At 42.4% G+C, this 17,108-nt stretch overlaps 1 long non-coding RNA gene across 2 annotated transcripts in view; it reads right to left on the minus strand.

Annotated features, from left to right (window-relative positions):
* LOC143841270 (uncharacterized) overlaps positions 1 to 17,108 on the minus strand; it is a 621,460-nt gene that overhangs the window by 253,789 nt on the left and 350,563 nt on the right. Inside the window, exon 4 of one of the 2 annotated variants that reach the window (XR_013232646.1) lies at positions 12,971 to 13,062. The exons of the other annotated variant lie outside the window; for it this stretch is intronic. This is a non-coding gene — a long non-coding RNA (uncharacterized LOC143841270). The remainder of the gene's footprint in view (positions 1 to 12,970; positions 13,063 to 17,108) is intronic. 2 annotated transcript variants of the gene reach the window in all.

Consider the following 17,108-nt stretch of genomic DNA (forward strand, 5'->3'; position numbering starts at 1 on the left):
GTTGCCCTTTCTCTCTGGAATCAGTTCCCTGCAGGATCTTCCAGCATTCAGTATGGCAAGTAGCATTGCATTGTCTCATGAAGCCTTTGGTTAACATTACAAGATGGGGATTTGGCCAACTGTTTCAGTTCTCCAAGTAATTAGTCAAGGTTTCAATGGTTTTATTGTTCTATTTATTGCATTCTTTTTTTTTTTTTTTTGGAATTGCCTCTGTATTGCATCTGTACTGTTTTTTCTCTCTCTTCAGTTCCATGTAAATCACCCTGAGCCTCAGGGGAGGGTGGCATATAAATAAATAAGCAAACTAACTAACTAACTAACTAAAGCTTAATCTCAACAAGGCAGAACGTGGACATGACTTTCTCAGTGATGACACCAAAGCTTCATATATCAGCATTCAGACCCATGCCCAAGACAACTCACTTAGGTCTCCTTTATAGCAAACTGTGAAACTAATTCAGTTTTGTTCCTGGGAAGATGCATAAGATACTAGACACAGGACCACAGGATTGATTCGCCCATGAAGAAGAGAAGAAGAGTTGGTTCTTATATGCCACTTTTCCCTACCCAAAGGAGGCTCAAAGCGGCTTACAGTCGCCTTCCCTTTCCTCTCCCCACAACAGACACCCTGTGGGGTGGGTGAGGCTGAGAGAGCCCTGATATCACTGCTTGGTCAGAACAGCTTTATCAGAGCCGTGGCGAGCCGAAGGTCACCCAGCTGGTTGCATGTGGGGGAGCACAGAATCGAACCTGGCATGCCAGATTAGAAGTCCGCACTCCTAACCACTACACCAAACTGGCTCTCTTACACCTACAAATGTATACCATCTTACACCTACAAATGTATACCAAGCATGGAATAAATGAAGACAATATTAATCTTGATACAGTCATACGTATAAGCGTGTAGTAATGCACAAAAGGGGTGGCAGGTTACAGTAGATGAGCGATTGGGCTGTGAGTGTCCTGAATTGTGCAGGGGGTTGGACTAGATGACCCATGAGGTCCCTTCCAACTCTATGATTCTATGATTCTATGAAAAGTATGTGCATTCAAAAAACAGCATACAAAGATATTGATGCAATTGTGAAGTCTCATGAAGACTACACTTTCATGGTATTTTAACACAGACACACAAAATCTGGGGCTGAAACCTGCAGCATTCTGCATAAACACTATTCAAAAAGTAGGAAATCAACAATGGAGACTCCCAAATTAATCAGCTCCACTTCAGTAATGCAACTGGATAATACAAATCTCCAAAATTCAGAAAGTAATTCAGACTAGCGAAATTCTGAAGGTATCCTTAGATGGGATGCTACATTCCTTTAACGTGCAAAGAAGGAATACACAGCATATTTTTGTGAAACTCTGCCTTGCACTCACCCTATTCCCACTGGTCAGTGACTTAGAATTTTTACACCGTCCAACCTTGTGAAATGCCAAATCTCTGTATTTATTTTGCATTCATCACAGCAGACACATATTGGAAAGCTTTTGCAATATGCTCATTTTTCATTTGTTTGTAATAATAAACTGCAAAATATTAATCTGGTCATAAGATAAATATTTCTGAAGGCTCTCAGCTGAGCTGCTAACAGGACCACCAAGTGTAAAGAAAATGTCCTTGGACAACACTGTATTTTAATTGTTCTCATCAGCTATCTTTCCCCAAATCCAAAGACCTGGAAGTTTTCAACAAGGGCATAAGCACAGTTGTTTGCTGAAGGTTGAGAGGGAAGGAGATATACCAGCCATCTAGGAAAATACCAAAAGAGATCATTTCTTTTTTTAGCCCAGTACAAATGTCTAACCCTGTTTCCCAAATATACATGTACCACATTCCTATGCCATACTTACAATGTCACCAATCATGAAATAAAAGTTTCTATTTCACATCCAAAATGACATTTTCTACATTTCTGACATTACACCACAGCTCGTCAACGAGGTATTTTTGTCTCACCCAAAACATACAACACCTCTTGCTATTTCTGTTGAACACAACAGAAGAATCCTACAAAACTTGCTGATTTTGATTGGTCTCAAAGTATTAGCCTGTCAGTGCTCTGATCTTTTTTTCCCATTAACTCCTCTCTAAAAAAACAAGATGTCTGCAAAGAGAAGATCATGAAGTCTCTTTCCGAAGACAGTTGCTCTTGCGAGTTCACACACATGAGCGGTCCTAGCCTTTTATGATATATAATAATGCCTGTCAGTTCACCACCAGTTTTTGGGAGCCGCTGCCACCAGCCTCTCAGAGGACATGAGATTCACATCCATTCTGCACTTTCAGAAGAGTTCACTTTTTAGAAGGGCTTTTGGCTGATCCAGATTAGAGTCTTTAACATATGGATTTGAATGGCTTTGGGCTACATTTTAAATATGTTATTGCTATTTTGATGGATATATTTTGAATTGTTTTTAGCATGCTTTGGCTATATTTCTGTTACCTACCCTAGACGAACGATCCAGGAAAATTTTAAATACTAGATGACAAAACACTTGCAGTCCTAACTAGAGTCTTTGCTCTTAAAGGCGCCACTGTACTCAAACTTGGTCAATTGGCTTCGGAGGGTATAATTCCGTTTAGGGCAGTTCTGTTTACCATTCTTGACTTATAGAAGACACCAGCAATATTTCATGAGCATTAGCTGGCTGAATTTTCTTACCGTTTCAAACCAAAACTGGTTGCCAATTCTGAGCATCTTGACTGAGCAACCAGAGAAAATCACCATGTGAAACAAGTTTCTGCACATGTGTATATATTGTATGCTCAAAACTATTTTTAGCCCTAATCATGAAGTCTAACTGCCATTCTCGTACAGTTAAACACCCGCACCCCACACACAAAGAGGGGGATTTTGAAAGCTCTGTAGTACGCTAGGCAAGTCCAGGGATGCTGTGGAGCCTTGGGGAAATCTTTGAAATGCATAATCCTTCTTTGGAAGCTTCTCAACCACCCACACTCACTGGTTTAAAGAGAGGTGTTACTGTTTTATTGGCTATTTTCCCCATTACCACTTATTTTCTTGACCTTTTTAGTTATGGGCAGCACACACACACACACACAAACCCTGTGTAGAAGTGTTTTTAGGGTCAAAAACAGTTCCTCCCTAAAACTTCAGCACGAAATGTATATTCATCTCTTGCAAATAAATTGTGGGCAAATATGGTATGGCCAATGGGAGGGGGGATGTTTTTGTGGAACACATATACCTGCTAGTACAATTACTTCAACCCAGAATCTAAGTTAGGCTGTAATGAAAACAAGATCCCTAACTGTCCATAGGGCAACAACCTGCCAATGGCCATAGTCTCCTGCTGCCACTCCATGACAGGTTGGGAAAACACACGCACCCCACAAACAAAGAGGGGGATTGTCAAAGCTCAGTGCTAGGACATCATTTCTGGTTACATAACCAGAAGTGATGTTGCCCACACCGTGGTGCAGTGGGTAGATTCATCCAAAATCCTTTGTGTTCTGCCTATAGTTTTCTGTCCTCTCTGGTCACCCAGGAAATACAACTTTCAATAGCAGACATCTAAGGCTCTAAATCAAGGGTCCACAACTTTCTTCAGCCTGCAGATACTTTTGGAACTCTGACCCAGCATGATGGCATAGTCACAAGATGGCTGCTGCAGGAGGCGGAGCCAGCAACAAAATGGCTGTTGCAGTTCACCTTCAATCACACAGTGAAGTTCTTTGTACTGTGGTGGCTGCTGTTCCCAAAACAACGTGTTTTAAAACTCTGCATAGCCAGTGAAATTTCCAGTGGCAATCAGAAGCCTTGCTGGGCAAAAGCCTAATCTGGTCCCAGCAACTTCACAAAACACTTGATGAGCACCAGGAAAAATGTTGCCAGGCACCATGTGCTCACAGACACCATATTGTGGACCCCTGCTATAAACTGTACTTTATTTTGCTTGTTCATAAATCCAGCTAAATGGATGCTCTGCAAAAACAAGCATATGGGCAGAATTGAGCTGGCATGATCCCATTTGTCCTAGATGCACTCCTAGAGGAAAGTAATATCTCTACACAGGTTAAGGTCAATCTCACAATGTATTTCTGTCATTTTGAAATTAGCTGACTGGATGAACAAACCCATAAAAATGGTTTTCCTCACAGATCTCATATAAGCAAGCTACACATTTCAAAGATTTATTTATTTATTTAAAATATTTATCCCCAATTCCTTGACTAATAGCTCCAGGCAGGTTACTCAGCAAAAGAAAACATCTCAACCAAACAAACACTTTAAAAGCATAATCTATAGTATTAGCAATATTGATATTGATAGCAGAGATATAACTATTTAATTAAGAACAGAAATATCAGCAGTATGATATGCTAAAAATATATATTGCTACACACCCCCAGTGTTCTGAGACCCTATTCAGTACTATTTTTAACATGGGAAGTAATTATTAATAAAAACATAGACATTCCACAAGCAAGAGAAGGATTGATCTATTTTTGCCATCCTGATTCCTCCCCCCACCCCCACCCCCACTGGCACAGTAACGAACAAGCAAGTACAACGCAGACTATCCAGTTCAGTCATCAGAAAAATTTTCCACTAAGCAACATATTTTGAAAATTAGAGCTTGGTTTCTCAAAGTGAAAATTAACTATTCAAAGGAAAATGGCACAAGGGGGAAGAAATAAAGCACTCTAGTCCAGTGTCATGGCCTCTATACCCTAACAAGCATTATTCACTGCTCATTAATTAGTACAATATAAAATGCATGCCTACAATAAATAAAAACCTTATTGTGGCATTGGAGGAGATTTAGGAATAATTCATGTGCCAGCACATGACACACTTCTTTTAAGCACACAAGTAAAGACATATGTCCTCCATAGCTCTTCCCTTCACTGGTATTTCTAGTTATGATGTCTAAACCCAAAACTAACTGAACATACAAAAAGGTAACTGGTGAGAAGGCAGCACTAGTTACAAATTTTTGCAAGCTTTTAAGCCAGTGGTTCTCAACCTGGGACCCCTTTGGTGGTCAAACAACCCTTTTACAGGGGTCGTGGCAGGGCAAGCAGCTTGGCCGGAGGAGGAGGCACCATTCACACAACAGCCTTGCAGGGTAGATTGAGATAGAATGTTTGTCTGGTCTGGAGTAGCGAAAAAGAGAGAGATCAGCATGGTGGGACAAGAGGCAGAACTGAGTTGAAAAAACAATTTATATACAATCATGAATTTCACGCCATTGGTCAATGTCTGTGAAAGAACACTTGCATCATTTAATGGTTGGGGGTCACCACAACATGAGGAACTGTATTAAAGGGTTGCGGCATTAGGAAGGTTGAGAACCACTGCTCTAAATCTTGCCAATTAATCCACAAAACTATTCTTACAAAGTATCTTCCCTCTCCTCATCTTGCAATAGATATTTATTTATGACTGGATTTCTATCCCGCCACTTCTCAAAAAAAGGGGAAAAAAACTTGTGGCAGGATAGAAAAGACTTCTCAGCTTCAGTGTGCCTGGGACACATAGAACTGCTACTGCAGAGGTTGGTTGTTTGCTTTAAGTAAGGTAACCCTGATCTGACATTTGCAGAAGGCTCTTGCACAAGGTTCCCAACTCCGACTTGGAATATTCCTGGGGATTTGAGGCAGTGCTCTAGATGGGTGGAGTTTGGGTTAGCACAGATAGCTTAGCAGTGGAATGTGGCCATAAAGTCCACGCTCTGAAGCTGCCATTTCTTCTAGGGGAATTGATCTCTGTAGTACAGGTATCAGCTATAATCCAGGGATCGGCAATCCTAATCCTGCAGTTTCTGTGGACTATGTTCTTCCCTTAATTCTGGCCACTAAAAAATGTGGGAAGAAATCATTGTAATTAAAAGATCAAGAGTATTCATTGAAAGAACTTCAGTACTGATTTTATGATCAATATTTGATTCAAAAATAAATTGGGATGGTTCACACAACTTATTTAACTGTAGTATTAAGCAAAGGATTACATGCATGAGTGGTCCTGCATGGCCCAAAACCTTATATGGAACTTTCACATCATCATGTGTTGCTTAAGCCTTAAAATGCAGTTTCTTAAAGCCTGAAGAATGTTTCAGCGGGTTCTCCATGGTAAAAAGGTTGAGAAAGCCTGCTCTACTGGTTGACTTGCATGGGGCGATGGACAAGGATGTGTAATTTTGTTGTTTCTCCAGGACCTCTCAGTGGCTTTCAATATTGACAATCATGGTATTTCTCTTGGACTGCCTACTTGCCTAGGGATTGGGATGTACCAGTAATTCTGGTTCTGCTGCTCAACCTCATGGCCTCTGGTGTCCCACAAGGATCCATCTTATCTCCTATGCTCTTTGACTTTTACACTAAACTACTGGTGAGATTATCCAAACATTGGAGCTGGGTTATTATCAATAAATGAATGACATACATACCGCTCTATTTTACAGTTTCAGCTAATCCCAGGGAAGCTGTAGAAGCCCTGAACTGGTGCTTTGTAGTGAATACAAAATGATACATTGAAGCTAGACCAAATGGGTGAGATATGGCGATATAGACTAGGTTGGCACCCTACCCATGGGTCCACCTCCAAAATCCTGGTGCTTCAAGGGTCCAAGGGTGGCAGCTCTATGGAGGGAAGTAATGTTTGTCAATTCTGTGTAGCTTTTGGGTTGAGGTTCCTGTCTCCCTAGAGCAGCATTTCAGGAGCCTTTTTTGGACTGCAGGAAGAGATTAGTGAAAATCACCCACCCATGGAAGTCTGGGCCAGATCCAACCAAGTTTTACTATTTATAACTAGTATCATTAATGTTTAATTATACAGCAGCAGAACCTATCATACTCAGTGTAATGACATCTTCTACATAATAGTTTCCAGATAGTATCGCATTCCAAATTTTTCAGTGAACCAGAACTTCAAAACATAAGGCATGCAGAGGGAGCAATTGTCCATTGCCTAATTAATCACCCAATGATGCATCACTACCTGAAACTGCAGATATCAGCACTCTAGATAAACATGTTTACTCTCACTCATGAATTCTATGAAATATATTTAAATTAACACTCTATTGCTCAATTCAAAATTGCAATTTGATGAAACCACTAAATTCAAACCTTCTGAAAATCAGAACCAGTACAAAATTATCCAGAGTAGCTAGGGCCCAGTGGTAAGGAGAACTTTATCCTACCTCAGGTACATAACTGTGATTAAAACAGGTTGTACATGGGGCTTTAAAACCACCCACAATTTCAGCCTAAATGAAACACTGAATTCACATGCTCCAGGATATCAGCCTTTATATAAAGCAAACCATTATCAGGAATGCATTTTAATGGAGCTTCCATTGATAGTTCACATGTGTCAAAACAGGTCTGATTCTATTCTATGTGTAGTAAACTGAATAGCAAAGAGTTATCTGAAGCCTGATGAGGAGTGGTTGGAAACTCCACCCCCAGAATTTGTTTTTTCCTTAGCTTTCATTTTCTTATGTTTTAGTTGGAGTTGGGTTGCAATAAAGAAGTTGTGTTCTGCAGCTCCTGTAACTACATAGATTTACTGACTACAAAACTATGCATAGCTGGGCTTCTGAGCAGCTTACATTATCATTTACCTTCCTTCCATTTTGTTCTAACAGTATGGTAAATTAGGCTCAGAGAGAAAGATTGAGGCAAGGTCAGTGACAAAGTGAGGATCCTGCATCCTACCTCAGTAGGATTCAGCATTGATATACCTGAGATGGGGCAGCTCCTGTGGCACAGGCTTTCTGGCTGGACTTTGAATATGCCAGATCCACAGAATATGAAGAGTGGTCTGTACAGTAGGGGTGGTCAACCTGAGGTCCTCCAGTTGTCCATGGACTACAATTCCCATGAGCCCCTGCCCGCAAATGCTCTTCATATCCTGTGGATCTGGCATATTCAAAGTCCAGCCAGAAAGTCTGTGCCAGACCAGCTGCCCCATCTCAGGTATATCAATGCTGGCCCTGGGTATATCAATGCTGAATCCTACTGAGGTAGGATGCAGGAGACCCTAGTTCAGATCCTCACTTTGTCACTGACCTTGACTCAATCTTTCTCTTTCCTACTGGATGGTGGATATGCTTCTAGGTAACACTGTGTGTGAACGAGACTTGGGGTACTTGTGGATTGTAAACTAAACATGATCAAGCAGTGTGATGCATCGGTAAAAAAGGTAAATGCCATTTTGGGCTGTATCAACAGGGGCATCACATCAAAATCACAAGATGTCATAGTCCCATTGTATACGGCACTGGTCAGACCACACCTGGAGTACTGTGTGCAATTCTGGAGGCCTCACTTCAAGAAGGACGTAGATAAAATTGAAAGGGTACAGAGGAGAGTGACGAGAATGATCTGGGGCAAAGGGACCAAGCCCTATGAAGGTAGGTTGAGGGACTTGGGAATGTTCAGCCTGGAGAAAAGGAGGTTGAGAGGGGACATGATAGCTCTCTTTAAGTATTTGAAAGGTTGTCACTTGGAGGAGGGCAGGATGCTGTTCCCATTGGCTGCAGAGGAAAGGACATGAAGTAATGGGTTTAAACTACAAGTACAATGATATAGGCTAGATAACAGGAAAAAAATTTTCACAGCCAGAGTAGTTCAGCAGTGGAATAGGCTGCCTAAGGAGGTGGTGAGCTCCCCCTCACTGGCAGTCTTCTAAAAAAGGTTGGATACACACTTTTCTTGGATGCTTTAGGATGCTTAGGGCTGATCCTGCGTTGAGCAGGGGGTTGGACTAGATGGCCTGTATGGCCCCTTCCAACTCTATGGGGCTTTTCGCACACCTTCAAAATCGCATAATGGTTGCCAATTGAAAACGCTACTGATTTGCCATTATGCACAACGTCGTTGACAATCTGCCACACACCTGAAACCGATCCGCAAAAAGCGCTTCCTTGTAGCGCTTTCAGGGAAATCCCCAAAAGTGGATTCACCCTCCGGAAAGTGCTACACTCCTGCAACCAATCTGCAACACTAGCGGGGAAAGTTCTGTGCGTTACCATTGTTGTGGTTTCTACAAAGTCCCTCCCCCTGGCTCTCTTCTCTGATCTTCCGGCGAAGCGATCGCCATTTTTTTTTCTCCGAGCGAGCGAAGTTCAACCCACCAGCAAGCCTGTTTAGAGGCTTCCCCGGCTTCAGTCCCTCCCCAGAGCTGTTTAGTCACTACGCACAAACAACAGGGAAGCCCGTTTGCTGATGTATTTTCCCTTTATTTTTTACACTGTTTTCGGCCGAAAATCGGGCCCGTGGGGGGGGATTTATTTTTTTCACTTGGGGGGAGCGTGGCAACGAAGAAACGACAGCTCAAACACACCTGCCAGCTGATGGGTCTCTCCGTTGCAACGAATCAACACATATTCGTTGCAATGGGTGTGTGTTTTTTTTTTTTAAACCTTTCTTAAAGGGAAAGGGGCTGTTTGGGAGCATGCTAACGGCTGCCCATTGGCTGCTTGACGGGCAGGGGCGGGACGAGCTCGGCAATAGCGCTTCCTTTCTGGCGATTTTTGCTGAGACCGGAAGCTTGTGGGAAACGATAGAAACGCAACTGGATTCCACTACAAAGTCAGGTATGCATAATGACGAATTGCACTATTTTAAATGGCGATTTTTCGTTCAGCAAACAATTTGCTACAAGGATCCCGGTGCGGAAAGCCCCTATGATTCAATGATTCTCTATACAACGCTAGTTCTCCACAGTACTTTAATTAAAACAGAACCACACTTGGACTTTGTGGGGGGGAAGGGTTGGTGGGGGAGGGGTGACAGTTTGCTTCCTTTGTAGCTGGCATCTTTAGGAGCAGGATTAGTATTATGGTATAGCATCTGCCTTCTAATAAGCAAATCCCTTCCTACTGCATGCATGTGCACGTATACTTATTTGCACCTATGAACTGGGAACTCACCTATGTTCAAAGCAATCTGTAACCGCTCCTGCGGAGCATCTGTAACCGCTCCTGCAGAGCAGTATTAATAAAAGGCTAAGGGCTAAAGAAGAGGAGAGAGGACGGGCCGAGTCCACGATAAAAACTCGGAGGGGCCAATCAGGGGCCGCGAACCAGCTCCTGATTGGCCCCTCCGAGTGGCACTTGAGGGCTAAGTGGCCAATTGGGAGCTGCACGAAGCACGGCTCCCCATTGGCTACTTGGCCCATCCTCGGCTGAGTGCTCCGGCACATCAGCCATCCAGCGAGGCGGCTGTCCTTGCCTCTGCACTCCCCCTCAGGCAAGTCCTCCACACCGGGAAAGGAGCAGGCTGCCATGTCAAACGACTTTGCTCGGGGAGGGGGTGCCGCCGGGGAGGGGGTGGAAGCACAGGGCCCGCTTTGCCGGTGAGCACAGCGACAGCCTGTGCTCCCGGTCTCGGCCGCACCCTTCACAAAGTGTGGCCGCCTGTGAGTGCAGGGCCCCACCCCGCCTTCGCCGCCCGCCTAGAAAAGCCCATTTTTATAAATGGTCTTTTCTTCTAGTACTATATATTTCCAATTACTGCAGGAAACACGTTGGTGTCTCCAACCACAAACATGTCAAGTGTAAAAATAATATACATATGAATGCTCATCACTAAACATCTATGAATATGTCTCTGGGCCTAGATAGGATACCCAGAAGCCTTTGTTAGATTGTACCTATCTATATATAGGAAAACTGGTTTAATCCAGTTTAGCACATTCCCTTTGACAATTTGGTTTTTATTTGGAGTCTTTATCAACTACTTGATCCATTTTAATAGAACATGATACCAACCACATCACAGCAATCTATATGGATTGCCGGAGCAGTAAACAGCTGAATGTGGTTTTGCAACCTGGTTCTTAAAATCAAGATAGCAGCATCTCCGCACCAGGCCACAAATGCTTTCAAAACAATGTAAGAAGCCTCTGCGACACCAAGGAATTTTGCTCTGAGGAACAGCCCTGTAAAAGCCATGGCTCTCAGGAAGTATGGCCTGCAATGTTTTCCATCTGCCTCATTCGTAAGCAACAGTTCTCAAAACAAAAAAAGCAAACAAACAGAATTTATAGAGAACTCATAAAACTATCACATTATGCATTCTCTCGCTCGGCCTTGAATCAGCAGTTCCAGAATGTCCTCTGGGAAGCAAGAAAATAAGACTGTACTCACAATGTTCCTTTTTTCCCTGAGCTTGGCTAAACCCAACGTATTCTTGCATATAAAAACAAATTAGAGAAGCAACAGAAAACAATCTAACACATGGTAGCCAGGCAAATGCTGGCGTGGAAAGGCAATCTGAAGTGACAGACACAGATGCACATGTAGACATCTGCGGCTAGAATCTGAACCCATCTGTGTCAAGTGATTGTCCCGTTACGTGTTTATGCAAATGTACAAGCACACAAAGAGATATAAAATTTGTTCCACATGCTTGGTGCGTTTTAATGCACTGTGCATGGGAATAGAGTACACGCACAAAAATGCATTCATTTCAGGCCTCTGAATTAAAAGGTCTCCTGCAACAAGAAACTGGGTTGAGATTCAAGGGCAGCTTCAAAACCTTGTACTTTTAAAAGGCATCAACCCAATACGTTTAAAGGCAAGTCAGCATATCCTGCACCATCCTAAGCTGAGCCAAGATCACTGGCCACGTACAGCCATACAAACTAGGGGCTCAGTAAATCTCCTGCTTTGGCTGCCAATAAGAGACTGTATAGATGAGAAGGTTGTCACAGTTGCCCACAAGAGGTGGCTGGTAGACTGGGTGCAGCTTGGAGTCATAACTTCTGGAACTTATCTGAAGCATACAATGAATGGCTGCCACAAACGTGTATCATACAGCCATGTTGATAGGAGAACTGGGGTTGGGTTACACAGTAACCTTCTAGAGTAACTCTGAAGAAGAATGTGCTGCTGAATCACACATGACTCAAGATGACCCCATCTATGGAACATTGCAGGAAAGAGACAGACAGAGGTGGTTTGCCACTGTCTTCCTTTGTAGTATCACGTTCAAGTACTAAGCCCATTTAAATTACTCCATGTAGAGGTTTAGTGGGCATAAGCCTACTGGCTCCTTCTCCACAATGGAGTCCACATACACAGGAAGCACACATGTATAGGCTTCCTTACTGTAGAGCTGTCAGCTCCAGGATGGGAAATACCTGGATATATATATATATATATATATTGGGGGGGAGGGTTCTGTGGAATGCAGAGGGGAGGAGCAGGTGTCTCTGCCTGGAGATCAGTTGTAACCCCATGATAGCTCCAGCTACCACCTGAAGGCTGGCAACCCTACTTTACTATGCTTTTCAAAAGACATAACATGAGATAATCTCACATCTATTATTCTCAGTGAGTGCATACACTGGACAACTGGTTGGAGTTGGACTGGAAGATTTGGGCTCAAATTCCCATTCATTTTCAAAGTTCACTAGGCCCCTTTGCATAAGTAATCCCTCTTACTTTGTAAGACAGCTGTGATAGTAACTCATGACAATTCTATTTTCTATGCACTGAATTCCTAAGAGAAAGTATTCAGTATTAAGTTAATAAATAATATGATGTCCAAATAAGAGCCTATTTGCTATGCAAGAGAAGGCATACTATTTGAGCCATCCATTCTAAACTTCTCAGCATCCCACTTTTCCAAAAGAAAAAAATAGGTGGGGGGAGAGATTTGCAGACTAAACAGGTTTCTTTAAGTATTAGCACAAAAGGAATTATAAAAGCCTTCCAGGATTCTGTTGGGTACCAGTCCAAAATTAATTATACTTCATTCCAACCCACCTTTAATTAGATCAATCCAGGGATTAACTGAACCTAAATCATCCCCAGCAGATGCTTATCTACCTTTCTTTTCTCAGCAAAAGAGACTTGCACAGCATTTTGAGTAAAGTACAGTATTTTGTATTAATGTAAAAACCATTCCAAAGTATTTAATACGTACTTCACTACAAATTAATTTTGCCGCTCCTTGAATTATGGACATCAATTAACATACCTGTGATACTGTAAATCAAGCGTTCGCTGATATAGAGACTGCATATAATCTTGCAGAGTCATCAAGCTGGTAGGAGTCCCTGGGATAAAAGCCTGAAAGGTATATAAGAGACAAAAAGGGCCATGACTCATTGGCAGAGCCTCTGCTTTGCCTGCAGAAGGTCTCAGGTTTAATCCCTGCAATCAGTAGTTAAAAATATTAGGGAGCAGATAGTGAGTAAGGCATCTACCTGAGATCCAGGACAGCTGCTGCTGGCCAGAACAGGTGATCTGGATCCTGATATATCAATGGTCTGACTCAATATAAGACAGTTACATGTGCTCTAGTCTATAAGAGGTAGAAACAGCTGCCTAGCATACCTGGCCAAGGCTGCCCAGGCACTCAAGCCTCTCTTATAGGAATCTTCACAGTACAAGCAGTGGTCAAGAAAGAGAAACAGATTGCTTGTGCAAGTGGAGCTTAAATGACCCTTGAAGAAGGGTTGGTTCTTTTATGCCATTTTTCTCTACCAGAAGGAGTCTCAAAGCAGCTTACATTCTCCTTCCTTTTCCTCTCCCCACAACAGAGATCCTGTGAGGGAGGTGAGGATGAGAGAGCCCTGATATTACTGCTCAGTCAGAACAGCTTTATTAGTGCTGTAGCGAGCCCAAGATCACCCAGCTGGCTGCAGAGGAGGAGCAGGGAATCAAACCCAGCTCACCAGATTAGAAGTCCGCGCTCCTAACCACTACACCAAGTTGGCTCTATAGATCCTATAGACAGCATGCCACTAGGAGGTTTTTAAATCTGTAACTTTGAGTGGCTGACCTGAATGGCAGGACACAGATTTGAAGGTTCATGGTCCTTTACTCAGTGGCTCCTTTCAGGGAGTAGGTATTTGTTTAGACCAGGCTTTCTCAACTGGGGTTTCTTGATGGCCCTGGAAGGGTTTCCTGAGTTGGTGGGAGTTATTTTTTTAATGTTAAACATTTATCAAGTGATATGACTGTATATGGACATATTGACCTGCTCCCCTCCCCAAAATGGTCAATGATGGGCCAGGATAGGGTGGGAAGGAGAAGGGCCCTGGGCTATGCTTCCCAACCATATTCTGCCCAATTGCACCACTTCTGGGGTTTTTCTTGGGGCCTGAAGAATGTTTCAGGGGTTTCTCAACAGTAAAAAAGTTGAGAAAATATTCTTCTAATATCTGAAGTCCAAACCTGTTGCAATACTAGGAACTACCTGAACAAAGCTCCTTTTTCAATAGTAGGATTGCATACCTAATGTTTGGAATTGGAGTTCAATCCTTTCTTTTACACCATTTTTGTGATTTTTAAACTGATCTACTCAGAGAAAACATACTGGTAACATAAAAACACCTATAAATTCTTCCCAGAGGTAAACAGCAGATCTGTGGAGCTATTTCATATCAGGTTCAACCTCTTACCACAATCATAAACCGCCCTGTGGTCCTCCTTGCTTGGTATTTAAAAAGAAAGAAGGCCTGGGAAATCAATATCATCTCTGGTTTTGCCCCCAGTGTTCAGTACAGAAGAATGCCAACTCCTGTAGGTCCATGCTTCAGAAGTTTAGTGTAATTACTGAATCAGACTCCAGAAATCATTGCATTACCTCATGATAACAACATGCACCTGTATGAATATGGGTGTGGGGGGGGGAGTTGACAATTAATTGTTGAAGGGTTTCACGTCCAGAGTCCATTGGTTGTTCTGGGGTTTCTGGGCTGTGTGGTCCTGGTCTGGTAGTTTTTGTCCCTGCCATTTTGCCAGTAACTGTGGCTGGCATCTTCAGAGGTAGGAGAGACGGGAATCTCTCTTTGCCAAAGTGTGGATCAAGTCCCTGACTAAAACCGGAATGTGATGTGTCACACACAAACCCCAGAAGTAAATAAAATGTCCAGCAACTGTTCACCTACTCCACACTTCAGCACTGAGAGATTCCCATCTTGCTGTGTCCTACCTCTGAAGATGCCAGCTACAGTTACTGGCAAAGTCAGGGACTAAAAGTACCAGACCATGGCTACACAGCCTGGAAAACCCACAAAGTATTTTTGGGGGCCTTGCTATTTCATTTATTCTGCAACAATGTCTGTCTTGACCAATACAGGACCATCCCTGAAAATTTATATAGCCATCCACATTAGAAAGGGGCATCTGGATTTATAGAGTTCAGTTCAAAATAAACTGGATAGCAATATTAGCAATACTTGTTTCCATGCCAGGCATTATCCATTTACAGTGCTTAGTTCTGTGGAAGTCCACCTTATGTTGAAAAATACTTGCTGTGAGTTAAACTTTCTTCCATTATTCTAAACAGGTAAACAGGTAACTAATGTCATTAAACCCAAGAAGCCCAAAACCTCAAAATATTTCAGTGCTTCAAATTGCAATTTAAATTTTAGGCAGACTGCTGTGGAGCTTGTTGAGTGGAACTTGGAACAGTCACACACTCTCAGTCAAGCCTACCTCACAGGATTGCTGTGAAGACAAAATGGACATGTAAATGATATAAGCCACTTTGGAGAATTAAGCAGGGTAAAATGAAGACACCATACAAGCAAACCTCAATTTGTGATGAGCACACAGTGGCTTGCAGCCGTGCATACATGTTCCCTCCCCCTTACATGTTGAGTGTGACTGTCAACTTCCAGGTTTTAAAAGCTGTGGATCATACCACAGTTTGACTAAGCATGCTCGTCTGGATACCACAGAAGATGGGGAGTTGATTTAACTGCAGTTTGTGCATGAGGGCAGGAGAGAGCACAGCAGCAAGCCAGATGTGTGCCAGACCTCACAAATATTTGTCAGGATGTCTGAATACTGCCATAGTTACATCCCTCACTACCCAAGATACCAAAAACACTCATTATTTGCAGAAATTGTTTTAGCTAATGCAATAGTTCATAATAATAAGACCCAAGCACATTCAGTAAGAATAGTTAGGAGCTATTGGTCAAGGGGAGAAAATGGCAGAGAAACTAAAAGATCCATAATCAGACAATGAGAAGAAATTATAAAACAAGTAATATCGATGTTACAAACAGTAGGGAAAGGATTAGTGCAAAATTGCATTTAATTAAGTTGTGGAATTCACTGCCATAATACTTTAACCGGCTGGTTTATTTAAAAGCTGGATAAATTACTAGGTGCAGAAGTATCAACACTATTAGCTAGGACCCTTAAGTGCAACATCCAGACTTAGAGGCAGTCTGCAACTGAATGGAAAACAACCAATGGAAGACCATCTTTATTCTGCCTTCTTGTGAGTTTCCTACATGGCCTATTATTGGCTGTCAGTCAGAGAATGCAAGGCAAGATGGATCTTCATTCCGATCCAGGAGGGTAATCCTTACAATGCAATCCTAAACAGAATTCTGCTTCCCTCAACGCATTGTCTTTGGTGGATTTAGAGTTGGATCCTATGAATTTATTAATTTATTTTGTATGGCTAACAGCAGACCTTCCTGTAAGGCCTCTTGCACTGGGAGAATGCACCTTATGCTGGAGGAAAGTTGGCCGTATTAGTAAAAGAAAAGCTCGACTGGACACAATCTTTTGAAGGGTGAGCTTTTGTTTATGACAAGGTGACCAGATTTTAACATTGGTAAAGTGGGACAGGATTGACCGGGTGGGTTCTTGATTAAAAATTTGGTCTATATGGAGCAACAGAAATTTCCATAGAATGCATAGAATGCAAAAATAGTATTGTAATATATATATATATATATTTTAATTTCAACATAAGTACAATTTGCCAGGTGCCCCCAGATGTCCCTCCAAAAGTGGGACAATCTGGTCACTTCAGGCTCTTATCACCATGAAATTCCTGACCTGACTAGACAAGACCAATCTCGCCAGTTTTGGAAGCTAAGCAGGGTAGACCCTGGCTCGTATTTGAATGGGAGATCTCCAAGGAAGACTAGGATCATGGCATGGAGGCAGATAATGGCAAGCCACCTCCAATCGTCTCTTGCCTGGCTGCCAGACAATTCTAGTCTCTCTTGACTATACAACACACATGTCATATAATAAATAGGTACAATGAAATTATGCTGATCCTAGGCATAACCTTTTCGGATGCTCTCACAATTCATACAGAAGACACCTAAGAGACTGTGGCTTACGCAAGCAACAAA

Source organism: Paroedura picta, chromosome 7 (genome assembly GCF_049243985.1).
Source record: "Paroedura picta isolate Pp20150507F chromosome 7, Ppicta_v3.0, whole genome shotgun sequence".
NCBI classification, from domain to species: Eukaryota; Metazoa; Chordata; class Lepidosauria; order Squamata; family Gekkonidae; genus Paroedura; species Paroedura picta.